At 39.3% G+C, this 12303-nt stretch overlaps 1 long non-coding RNA gene across 1 annotated transcript; it reads left to right on the forward strand.

Moving 5' to 3' along the window:
* The first annotated feature begins 309 nt into the window (after positions 1–309).
* LOC110594313 lies at positions 310–2465 on the forward strand. Its single transcript, XR_002481203.1, has 3 exons — positions 310–397; positions 568–666; positions 2374–2465. It is a non-coding gene; the product is annotated as an uncharacterized LOC110594313 (long non-coding RNA).
* Positions 2466–12303: the final 9838 nt, after the last annotated feature.

Consider the following 12303-nt stretch of genomic DNA (forward strand, 5'->3'; position numbering starts at 1 on the left):
CTGAATAGAATTAATGAGAAAAAATAAATGAGAAGATAGAAATGTGGTTAGGTTCCCAGGCTAGGAAAAACAGCTCATTTCTGCAGAATGGAAGTGGAGGCTATGTGAAGAAAATACAGATCAGAACCACTAGGTGTAGCAATACTTGTAGGATAAAGAGCTTTCTGACCCCTCGAGGCAGCTCTAAATGGGAGAGTAGATCCTTCAGGTTCCCAGCTTCAAGTGGAGTCCCTCTGGGCAGGGACGGGAATTCTAGGGTTGGGGAATAAAGACCCTAGTGGGAAGTGGGAAAGCTTTAGGAAGGAGAAGCCTGCATCAGGTTTGGAGCTGAGGGGCCGCAGTGAGCAGGAGGGAAGGGATGAGCCTGGGGGAAGAAAAGTTCATGTACAGAAGACAGGTCGGTCATCTCTTCCTTTCTCCTCCCTATTACTGGGCAATTCCTGTGGGTGATAAGCAGAGACTGAAACCTCATGGGGAGGAGGGCAAGTAGGAGGAGAGGAAGAGCATCAGTGGAAAAGTTGGTTCTTAGTTACTGAACAAGATTTTCTCTTCCTTGCTTTCTTGCAGGTAGATGGCGCCCACTCCAGGAGGCTTTCCTGCCCCCACAGGCCCTTCCTGCCCTATAGAGACCCTCTGCCCTGCCCTGCTCTGATGTGGGAAGGCAAGGTTGGTAGAAGACCTGTTCCCAAGGGAGACATTTTCTTGAGCACACAGGGACAGGAGGAGCAAGTGGGGGGCAGCCTGTCTGCATTTTTATGCTTTTTCATAGATAAAAGTAAATAACCTTTCTTTCTAGGTGAGGGGTCTCCCATTGGCTGGAGAAGTGGAATCCCACTTCAGAAAAAGAGCTCTTGTCTTGGAAGTTAACACAGAAAGCCATTTTAGTGGATTGAGTAACAATACTCCTGCCGTTATTTTTAGAAAAAGGAAATAGGGCACCTGGGTGGCTCAGATGGTTAAGCATCTGCCTTCGGCTCAGGTCATGATCCCAGGGTCCTGGGATCGAGTCCCGCATCGGGCTCTCTGCTCCTTGGGAGCCTGCTTCTCCCTCTGCCTCTCTCTCTCTCTCTCTCTGTCTCTCATGAATAAATAAATAAAATCTTTAAAAAAAAAAAAAAGGAAAAGGAAATAAACCCCAAGAGGACTAATTCTTGAGGTGGTAAATGGTAAAGGAAATGGTTCTCTTGTTACAACCCATGAGGGTTCCAGTGCCCTGGTCTTCTCCAGGAACAGGTGCGCTCTTCAACGGGTGTCTGTCATATGCTCAGTATGACATAGACCACATAATTTTCCCATCTGCACCCTGGGTCACCACATCCTGATCTTGAAAAGCTGAAATGTAAACTGAACTATGCTCCTTTTAGGACTCGAAGTGATTTATGTGAATTAACTTCTTGCCTAAATTTCCATACACTGAAGGTTTTTCTACACATGCTTTTGCCTCGTCTTGAGGAAATGAAACATATACACCAAGATTTGTTGATCATATGCTATTTTATATGTCAAGAGGCAAAATATTTGTTTCATGATTTAATTTGTTTCATGTATTTGTTTCATATATATAATTTTAGGTTTCTCAGTGTTTTTAATTAGGGGATATTTTAGCAAAATGTTTTTTTTTTTTAAAGATTTAGAGAGAGAGAGAGAGAGTGGGGTGAGGGGCAGAGGGAAGGAATCTTCAAGCAGACACCTTGTTGAGCTCGAGCACAGAGCCCAACTCGGGCCTCAATCTCACCACCCTGAGATCATGACCTGAGCCAAAACCAAGAGTCGGATGCTTAACTGACTGAGCCACCCAGGTGCCCCAGCAAAATGGTTCTGGAAGTCAGTCTTCTTGGGTTAAAATCCTAGCTCTGTAGTTATCAGCTCTGTGTCTCTGGAAAACCTAAGGAACTTCCCTGGGCCTCTGTTTCCTCACATTTAAAATAAGGCTAATCTGGACCCTGTTGGGAGGATGAAATAAGCTAATACATTTCAAATTTTGAGAATGGTTTTTACTTATATTTTTTTCTGAGAATAGTTTTTAGAGCCTAGTAAGTGTTCATTAAGTCTTATACCTGCCATTCAAGCCCAGAATAGTTCAATAGAAGGAAGGGCAAGAGAACAAGCTTAAAATCACCAAGATCTAGATTTTCATCTAAATTCCTGGTCCTTGTTTCATCCAGAAAATTACTGAACCATTCTGAGCTTCAATTTCCTTACTTGTGAAATGGGAATAATGCTATCTACTGTGTGAATGTTACTGTGAGGCTTAAATAAAATAACGAAATAACTATGTGTGGTAGATATTCTAGTCTCAGAAATGTAAATGTAAATGAATGCTCAACCTGCCCTACCCAAATCCCCTATTAACACTGCTCTCTGGTCTTCTAGGTCAGCAGTTCCCAAAGTACAGTCCCCAAGACCCTTCCAGGGAGACCAGGAGGTCGAAACCATTTTTTATAATAATACTAAGAGGCTATCTGCCTTTTTCATTGTATTGACATTTGCACTGAATGTGCAATAGCAATAAAAAGAATTCTGGCTCCTTAGCACAAATCGAGGCAGGGGCACCCTGCTCTCTATTAGTAGTCATTTTATTCTTCCCCACCACACGATGACAGTTAAAAAAAAAGCTGTTGAATTCAAGAACGTCCTTGATGAAGCTGCACAAAAGATTAATTTTATTAAGTCTTGACGCTTGAGTAGATTTAAAAAAATTACCTGGAATGAAACATGAAGCACACATAAAGCACCTTTGCTGCGTACTGAAGGAGAATTGATGCCTTCAGGAAAAGTCCGTGAGTGAGCTGCAAGCTGAACTAGCAGCTTTTCTCATGAAACACCATTTTTACGTGAAAGAACAATGGACAAACTATGGCTATTCAGACTTGGAATTTTGGCAGACATTTTCTGGAAAATGAATAGTCTGTCACTTCGAGGAAAACAACTGATCGTATATGTTGCCTATGATAAAAATTCAAGTTTTCAAATGGAAATTAAAATTTTAGAAAATTCGATCCACCATTATCATCTAGCCAGCTTCTCAATACTTAAGGTCTTTCTGTTGAGACTGTGATATTAATAAATGTGATTTTTTGACATTATACAATATGAAATGTGCAAGCATTAGGAAGAACCGCAAAACTCACAGTTTTTCAAATGACCAACGCATATTACAAAATCATGCCTGAGTAAAAGATACATTCAAAGTATAAGATACACTAATGGATTTTAATGGAACAGGGCATGAAAACTTCACTGATACACTTTCAGACTTCACATAACAAAAAACCTTTACAAAGTTAGCACTTAATGAATTATGGTGTGTGTCAAAGAAGGATCTCCGCAATTATCTGAAAAGCCTATTAAAATACTCTTTCCTTTTTCAACTGCTTATTTCCAAGAGGCTGGATTTCCTTCATATACTTCAATTTGAAGTCTTTAAACAAAACAACATAGTCCGATTAAATCCAGAATCTAGCTGTCCTCTATAAGCCAACATTAAGGAGATGGACAAAAATAGAAAACAATTCTACTCCTCTCAATGGTTTTGGAAAATAAATTTTTCTTTAAAATCATGTTATTTATATTGTATTACTACTTAATGAGTCTATTATGATTCTTTTTCATAATCGTCATTCTTAAATGAATACATACTAAGAATTTTCCTTAGTTTTAATTTCTATTGCGAGAAATATCAATATAAACCACCTAAACGAAAGCTCTTTGGTATCCTCACTCCTTTTTAGGTGTACAAAGGAATGCTGACACCAAAACATTTGACAACTACTGCTTTGGACTATCATTTCTGAACACTGGAATAGCTGTACACTAGAATCGCCTGAGAAACTTTTCAGATACACCAGTGCCTGGCCCCACCCCTAGATAAATTAAATCAGAAAATAGTTGAAAACTATTGCCCTAGTCTTTTCCCAACTTGTCCAGATATAAAATTCATCTGAGACTGGTGTTAAATGCAGCAGTCCCAGGTCCCTTTCTAAATTTCATGAACCGTATCTCTGGGGGGAGTGGCTGGGAAATCTGCCTGTTTTGTAAGAACCTCAGTTGACGCTTTTTTTTTTTTTTTTAGATTTATTTATTTATTTGAGAGAAAGAGCGCGTGCAAGCAGGATGACAGGCGGAGGGAGAGAGAGAGATTCTCAAGCAGACTCACTGCTGAGCATGGAGCCCTATGTGGACTCCATCTCCAGACCCTGAGATCATAACCTGAGCCCAAATCAAGAGTCAGATGCTTAACCGACTGAGCCACCCAGGCAGGCGCCCCATCTCAGATGACTTTAAAAATGAGACAACTTTGGAAAACATCCCACTGTTCTCTTCCCACCCTCCTCATTCTTATTGGCAGGCTAGCTAAGGCCCAAGTTGTTAACGAAGGCATTACTTGACTAAGTTCAACCTGCCAAGTTTGGAGTACACACCTTAAAACTTCCCCTGGGAAATTACCTTCTAATGTGAGGTGTTGCATGCAAAAATGACTTTAGAATTTAAAAGTATAAAGACAGAGTAGTTAATTATTTGACAAGGTACTATTCTTGTATGGAGGGACTTTTCTCCCAGGTCACTCCAGTTTCACCCAGTTCTGTGGGAAGTACTTCCCAATTTGGGTTGGGTGAGTGAATTCTGCACACAGCGCTGACGCCTCAGCCCTAGTGTGTGGAGGGGGCCTGTGTAAGAGGACTGGCAAGAACCAGTTTTTCTTGATTTGATTGTCTTGTACCTGGGATAAAAGCTTTGTCAATACAACAATGTCATTTCCTCATGAATTTTAAGGAGGCAAACAGATCGAGAGAGGGGTTCAAATGGATTACCTTGGAGCGCAGACTGGAGAGTGGTTTATGGGAATTACTGTGGAGAAGTGAAACTTGCCTCAAGAGAACACGTCCTCAAATTCCTACTTTTTATCTTTGGGTAAAACAGGAAGAAGGCACTGACAGTATTGAATAGTAATTTCCTGTCTGCGCCACCAGAGTTCATTCTTTTTCCTGGTCACAGAGACATAGAAATCACTCCACTCTGAGTGAGCGGAGGTAGAAATTGAGCCTTGGTAGTTTTCATGTGCTAAATGACTAATGCCTGGCTCTCATAATAAATGTTCAGTAACAGTAGTGATCACCTGTCTAGAGCTCAATGCCAAAAAGATACAAAAATATTAATAATTCTATACAGAACATTTCTTTAACTTGTGTTCAACAAAGCTCACACTGCATATGGGCAAAAACCCCTAAGAAAAACTTAGTACTGCCAGAAAAGATAACCATAAGGCTGAAAACAGTATTTCCCTCTGGGGAGTGCCAATGAAGGGGCTAGGGGAGGAGACTTTTTTTTATTGCTCTCTACCATTACGTATTTTTAACCATGGGTAGCTAGTTTATAGACTTTTTTTAAATGACACATTGACATTTTGAATTACATAATCATACAAGCGGAGCCCTTGAAGGGACCTTGGAGACTCCTTTCTCCCCCTCAACCCCAACCCTCTGCAAAGGTCCAACTTCACTATTATCTACAATTGGCCTTGGTTGGAATGCTGACAATTCTCTTCCATCAAGACATACCCATACTGTCTTTTGAATATGGGTTGGCCCTGTGATTTGCTTTGATCAATGGGATGTTAGCAACTGTGCCACAAGCAGAAGCTTAAAAACCACTGGTTCCCTGGGGCCTGCGCTTTGATGCCCTTCTCATTGTGCAGCTTGTTGATGGGAGACAAAAGCCCATTCATACTCGGTGCCCTAACCAACCACTAGACATGTTGGCAAGGCCACCTGGGGCTGCCATCTGATTCTCCTACTGACCAGACACTTCAACAACCCCGGCTGAGATCAGCCCAGCCTTGCCCAGACCCGAAGAAGCCTTGGGCAGAACTGGGAACTAAATCAATGGTGGTTGTTTTAAGTCTCAAAGTTTTGGTATGGTTTGTTATGCAGCAATTGGTAACTGATACAGTCTTCAAATGATGAGTTCTCTGCTCTAATTACATAGGTTCATTCAATCTCCACCACAAGCCACTGTTCATACACTCTTGTTCATACCCTTTCCCTAGATGTGCTGTCTTCAGTTTTTATCCAAGATGCATCTCTCTTCTTTGAAGATATTCTCAATTCCTCTACTTCTCCATGACCAAGAGCTTTCTTTTCTAAACTCTTGAAATATGCTTTCTGTTAAGTGTGCTAGTGCTAGATTTTGATTTCTATTGGCAACATTTCCATAGTTTAATACAAGGGAGATTAATGAGAGTTAATCCAAAGTAATTCTATAAAAATATGTTGAGTAATCTTTTCCCTTTCCAATTTTATTATTATTAAACTCAATATTCTATATTTCTGTGATCCTTGCAAAACACTTAAAAACTGTTATCTTTTTATGTGTATGCCCAGTTTCTGCCATTATATTGTTTTTTTCTGCCTTCGTATTATTGACTTCCAAAGGGTAGAAATGCTTGCCTCTCTCTCAAAGTGCTCTGTACAAGACCTTATATGTACCATACACACACTAGCGCTCTGGCTTTGGAGTCAGAAAAGCCCGAGTCCAAATCCCTGGCACCTACTAGCTGGGGGACCTTGGCAAAAGAATTAATTTCTCTGAAAGCCAACATTTGCTTATTTACTTGACAGAGTTATTTTGAGGATTAAAAGACATAATTTAAACTTTCTAGTTAGTATTGCACACATAATGGTCATGCTACAAATTAAAACTTTGGCTAGAAACATAAGCCTCATGTTAAGATGCAGAATGCAGGTGCCTTAAAACCTGGCAACACAAAGTGTGGTCCGCTGCTGATGAACAGCATGGTCATGCCCTGCGAGACTGCTAGAAAGAGAGAAGGTCAGGCCCCACTCCAGACCTACTGAATGTGGATTTTGACAAGATTCCCAGGTGATTTGTATGCATGTTAAAATTTGAGAAGTATTTCCTTAAAAGACCTTAAAGTCAAGAGTTCTGTAAATTGATTTAACATGGTATCTGGGCAATTAAGCACTCCTATGAACTGGATTAGATGCTCATCTAATCTCATTTGGTGGGAATTTCTGATAATGAGCCCCCAAAAGAAAGCTTGGATCATCATCCACATCACAGTAGTTCCTCCCAGAGAGCTGATATAAAGGATTTCTTTTTTATCTAAACTTCAAAACCAATTAATTTATTTCTGCTAAATGTGAGTGCAGAGGAACTTATAGGTTTAAAACTTATCTTGAAACGTTTTTTGTTTTTTGTTTTTTGGTGCTTTTTTTGTTAGCCTCAAACATCTTTCTTTTCATCTCCAGGAGTTAGAGAGCAAGGGAAAGACTTAAAAAGAAGAGAAATTACTTTGTTGTTGTAAATGGCACCTGTAAATAGAAGACAATGCTAGCTCTTAAATCCATGATCCGACATAGGCATTACTTCAAATTTTACCCTACAGGGATAAGAACCAAAGGAGGGTTGGCTGTGGCAGGTAGGAGACAGAGATGGAAAATTTCCACCCCAGAAGGCTCTCCACAAAGGGAGGAAATCTGGAGACTTCAGGGCTCAACAGCACTATTTTCACTTCCCTGTTGCTTGTGAAATGATATTATTTGGACTGAAGTTCTAGTGTCTCCTCCATAGGCCTCACGTGCTCCTTTATAAACATGAGTCAGTACAATGGCATGATAAAAATAGAATCAAGGGGTGTGTGTGGGGGGGATAAGAACAAGCATGCCAAAGAGAATGTCAATTTTTAAACATCTGGAGCTTTCTCTGGGGTGCTAGAAATTTCTACTTAGTTTCAGTTGTGTAGTCCCCCTTGCTTTAGCTCTCTGCCCTTATTGCACTATCTGGTGGGATCAGAACTCACAAAGATGAGGCAGGTTTAACTTTTCTAGGCCGGCATCTAAGCGCTGTTCAGTCGGCTCTCATGAACGAACCTATGAACTTCTAACTGCTTGGGGACAGAAGCTCAAATTTTCATTAGAAGCCAGGGTGTAGGGAATTATTTAAACTGTTTGGAACCTTTGCCCTTTGCCCTGTCTCAGTCAGGCTGCGAGAGAAAATGCATTTGGATTTGAAGTTTTACTATGCTCATTCTCTGTATTATAGTTGATTATCCTAAAATGCAGAGACAAGGGTGCTCAAGAGAATGGAATCCTTAACTTTTCTCAAAACCCAATTTTTACCTATTGGTTTAACATATCTTTCCTTTTCTTCTAATTCAGTCCCTCAGGGAGGCACAAGTAGGAAGGGAAACTAACAGATTCAACTTTCTCCTTTCTTTTCTTTGATAGAAGTTTGAAAGGCAGACAAAAGGAAGGATAATGAGATACACTTGGGTTGAGGATTAAAACTGATGCATAAAAACTGAAATTCTCCACAGATTTGGCTGAGTCTTTGGCCTCTTGGTCTTAATAGAAATAAATGATTAAGAGGCTAAAGCAGAGTTCATGCAAATACTCATTTGTATGAGCTGCAAAGAAAAGGTAAACAAACATCAGTAAAATGGAAATTCTCAGTTGCTCAACTAAGGGAGAGAACAAGTTTTTCTCTTTAAGACAAATTTACGGTAGAGGAAGTGAAGCATTATCTTGACTTGAGGAGGAAGTGCCCCTGTGTCCCAAGACCTGAACATTGGACTGGGGGGAGAGGTAAGACGTGAATAGAGGAAAATATTAAAACTAGGGAAGAGGGGCACAGTTATGTAAAAATGGGTAAAAAGCAGCAAGAATTTGTAGCCAAACTATCGAATATTTCTGGGGTCACTTACTTCAGAGTAAATGAGAGGGATTTGAGTTTTGGTGTTAGCAACTTTTGGCTAGATTGTTAAGGCAGAAGACGTCAAGTAATAGCAAAGACTAACAATTAGAAAGCAGGAGCTGAAATAGTTCATGGGGTTGCTAATTCCTTAAGCATTCGGGTACTTGTCTTGCTACCTTTCATTAATACCAATTACTGGGTAATGGCCAATGAGATGAGTTATTCTCTATTCTACACACAGACTTAAAATGAAACCTATGGGATGAAATTTAATTTGCCCTTTTAATTTATATCACATTTTAATTTTGAGTCATTTTTCAACTGAAAGAATTCCGAAATGCTTCAGAAACTTTACAAATGCAATAATCATATTATTTGATGCCAAAATGAAAATCTCTCTGAAGTGGAAAATGGGAGTTATTCAAGAGCAAACAGTACACATTACAATCAATTATATCCTAAATAACAAAATCTCTAGTGCACAACAAACCATTACAACTTCATAGGAATTCAGAATGTTGTACTTAATAAAGCAATTATAATCTGTCATCCCATCCTCAAGATAAGCAGTATTGCCCCAGAGCTTATGTTATGGATTTCTTTGGTAACTTTGGTATAAATTAGACTTACTGAAGTATAAACCAAGAATTTTTAAATGTCATATTCACTTTACTCCATTGAATATGTACCATGTTCCGAAACTCTAACATGTTCATGTTAATTTTTAGGGAGTATCAATTAAGATTAATCTTCTATGGAGGGAATGCATGAAAATGTTCTATATAAAACTCTAATTGTGTCTGCAGGAAAGAGTGATTCTAACAATGACTAAGATAAACTGTGAGAATGAATATGGGAAAACAGGATTGCTTTTAAAGATGCTACAAGTTATACGTGGCTATGAAAAAAGCTTATTCTTCCACCATTATGTACTGTCATGTGGACACGAGGGCTTCTGTTTTGTTGGCTTTTCCTAGAGGCACAGCTCAAATTGGGTTATAAACTACTCTGGTCTATTGAGTCGAGTTGGCAGGCACTGGTAATTAATCTTTTGTAGAGATTAGGGATAAAAGTGGAATTAGGGAGAATTTCAAAGCACTTGAGTAATGCTATCAGGATAAGTACAAATGTAAATTTTGGGGCCAAAGATTAAAGATATGGCCTCATTTACGTGAAGCAGTCAGATATCCACAATTGAGAATCTGGAGATCACAGGAGAGACACCTCGAGGACTGGAGATACATATTCACAGATGATCCAGAGAAGATAATGGCAGGTGTGCCAAGTGCTGAGTTCACCAAGAGAAGATACTGGGGGACGGAGGGGGTTGGGGAGGAGAAGCAAGAATTTCAGTTCTAGGAAATGGAACGTTGATAGGAAACCAATGAAAGTTCTTAGAAAGGAGAAAGTGGGGAGGTAGGAGAATGAGGAGCAGTGTGCAAGGACACAAAATCCACCGGGTGGTAGTAGGGAAACCTTCCTAAAGGAGGGGTTCTATCGATAAAGAACTGGACTCATACATTCTTACTGGAACATTCTATACTTTGACAGACTGTGTAGCTGTTAAAAAAGGATGTCAATCTACACATACGGACACTGAAAAATTCATACAAAAAAGGTACGGGACAAAATCGCCTATATAGTATCCGATCACTGGTGTACAAAAAAGATGTATGTAATCTTCAGAATGATACACAAGAAAGTGACAATCCTAAGTGCTTCTGGGGAGGGCACCTGAGAGCTGAAGATCAGATGGAAAGAGAGCTTGAATTTTCACTGTATACCTTTTAGTACCATTTACATGTTTACCATGTACATGAACCTTTAAAAACAAACCATTAAAAAAGAAAAGTGATTTGTAGACAGGGTCAAAGTCTATAGCAACGTCACAGAGGATACAGACCAAGATAAAGGTCATTAGATTTGTTTAACAGGACTTGGTAACTTTGAGAAAGTAGGTTCAGGTCAGTCATTTGATACTGAGAGACAACATTGTATTGTACGTGGCTGGAGAACATAATTCAGGAAAACAAAGAATTTGTCTTGGAAGTGTTGAAGTTTCAGGGATTAAGCTTGTGAACTGATCAGGTGTGTGTATGTGCATACATACACATATCCACCTTTCTCTGGTTATGGGACAGGCAATAATAGATTTTACTGGTAACTGGCAATTGGCAAGTATGATGTGACAGAAAGACCAACGGTTGAGGAAATTGAGAGCATGGAGGAAACCTATTGAGGACTAGGGGTGAGCTAAGTATGGATGAAAACATAATGGAAAGAGCTTGGAGAAACTTTCGACACCAGGAGAGGTAATTGAATAACAGGAAAAAATATCCTGTTAGAGACACAGAAATCAAGGCAGTAACTCTTTACCTACCATCCAGCAGAAATGACAGAAAATCGTATTCTAAGATTTTAGTTACACAGGATATAATTCTGCTTTATTATAGCCAGGAAAGAGAAAGTAGTCTAAAGCCAATTTCATAAGCTCAGGTCTTATCAAATGAGAAATGGTAAGGCAACCTGACACGATGCCAACTTAAAAAAAAAATTTCTTTTTAAGTAGGCTCTACACCCAACGTGGGGCTTGAAACTCACGACCCCAAGATCAGGAGTTGTACGCTCTACCGACTGAGCCAGCCCAGCGCCTTAACAGAATGCTAACTTTTTGATGACAGAAAATATTTCCTGCAAAGAATGATTTCCATAAAATGCTTGACTTGAGACAAAAATCAATAGTCTGATACAAATTCTGCATATTCTATTTGAAACAATAAACATGCGTTAACGCAACCTAGAGCAGATAGAATCTCCCCAAAACGGTTATTGCATGGTACTGGCGGGTGAGCTCTCTGGGAACCCATCAGAAAGTGCTTCTGGAGGGAGGTGTGACCCATTCTAGAATATCCTCAGTATATCTGCTTGTGGTTGAACCTATACTCAAATAAAACAATAAATAAATAAAACAATATTTGGCCCTTAAGTTACGACAACCTCTTGCTCACAACTAAGTTCTTAATGGTCAGATTCAACACTAATTCTTATGATGGCTCACATGTGGGAACCTGCCTTTCCATCTTGGATCTAAGTAACGTCCCATGAAATAATGCAGAAAATCCCCAGAGACGCTAACATACATAAAATGCCAGTACACTTTTAAAGATAAAACTTTTTAAGGCAAGTTGTAAATCAAAGGTAAACAAAACACACCCATTAAGTGGACATATTCATAGTTTGGAAGGGGAGGTGGGTGGGGGGGATGGGCAACTGGGTGATGGGCATTAAGGAGGGTACTTGAAGTAATGAGCACTGGGTGTTATATTCAACTGATGAATCACTAAATTCTACCTCTGAAACTAATAATACACTATATGTTAATTAAATTGAATTTAAATAAAAAAATTTTAAAAAGGCAATTGCTTTTTAGTTTCTTCGATCTCTCTACAGAAATAGTCTATGTATAAGCAAACATATATATACACACACACACACATATATATTCTTTTAAATATACAAATTGGAGTATATGTTCTTGCTGAACAACGTTATCTTGGAGATTTTTTCCTATGATTCGATGCAAAGCCAATC

The sequence above is a fragment of the Neomonachus schauinslandi genome, chromosome X (genome assembly GCF_002201575.2).
Source record: "Neomonachus schauinslandi chromosome X, ASM220157v2, whole genome shotgun sequence".
Taxonomy (NCBI): Eukaryota; Metazoa; Chordata; class Mammalia; order Carnivora; family Phocidae; genus Neomonachus; species Neomonachus schauinslandi.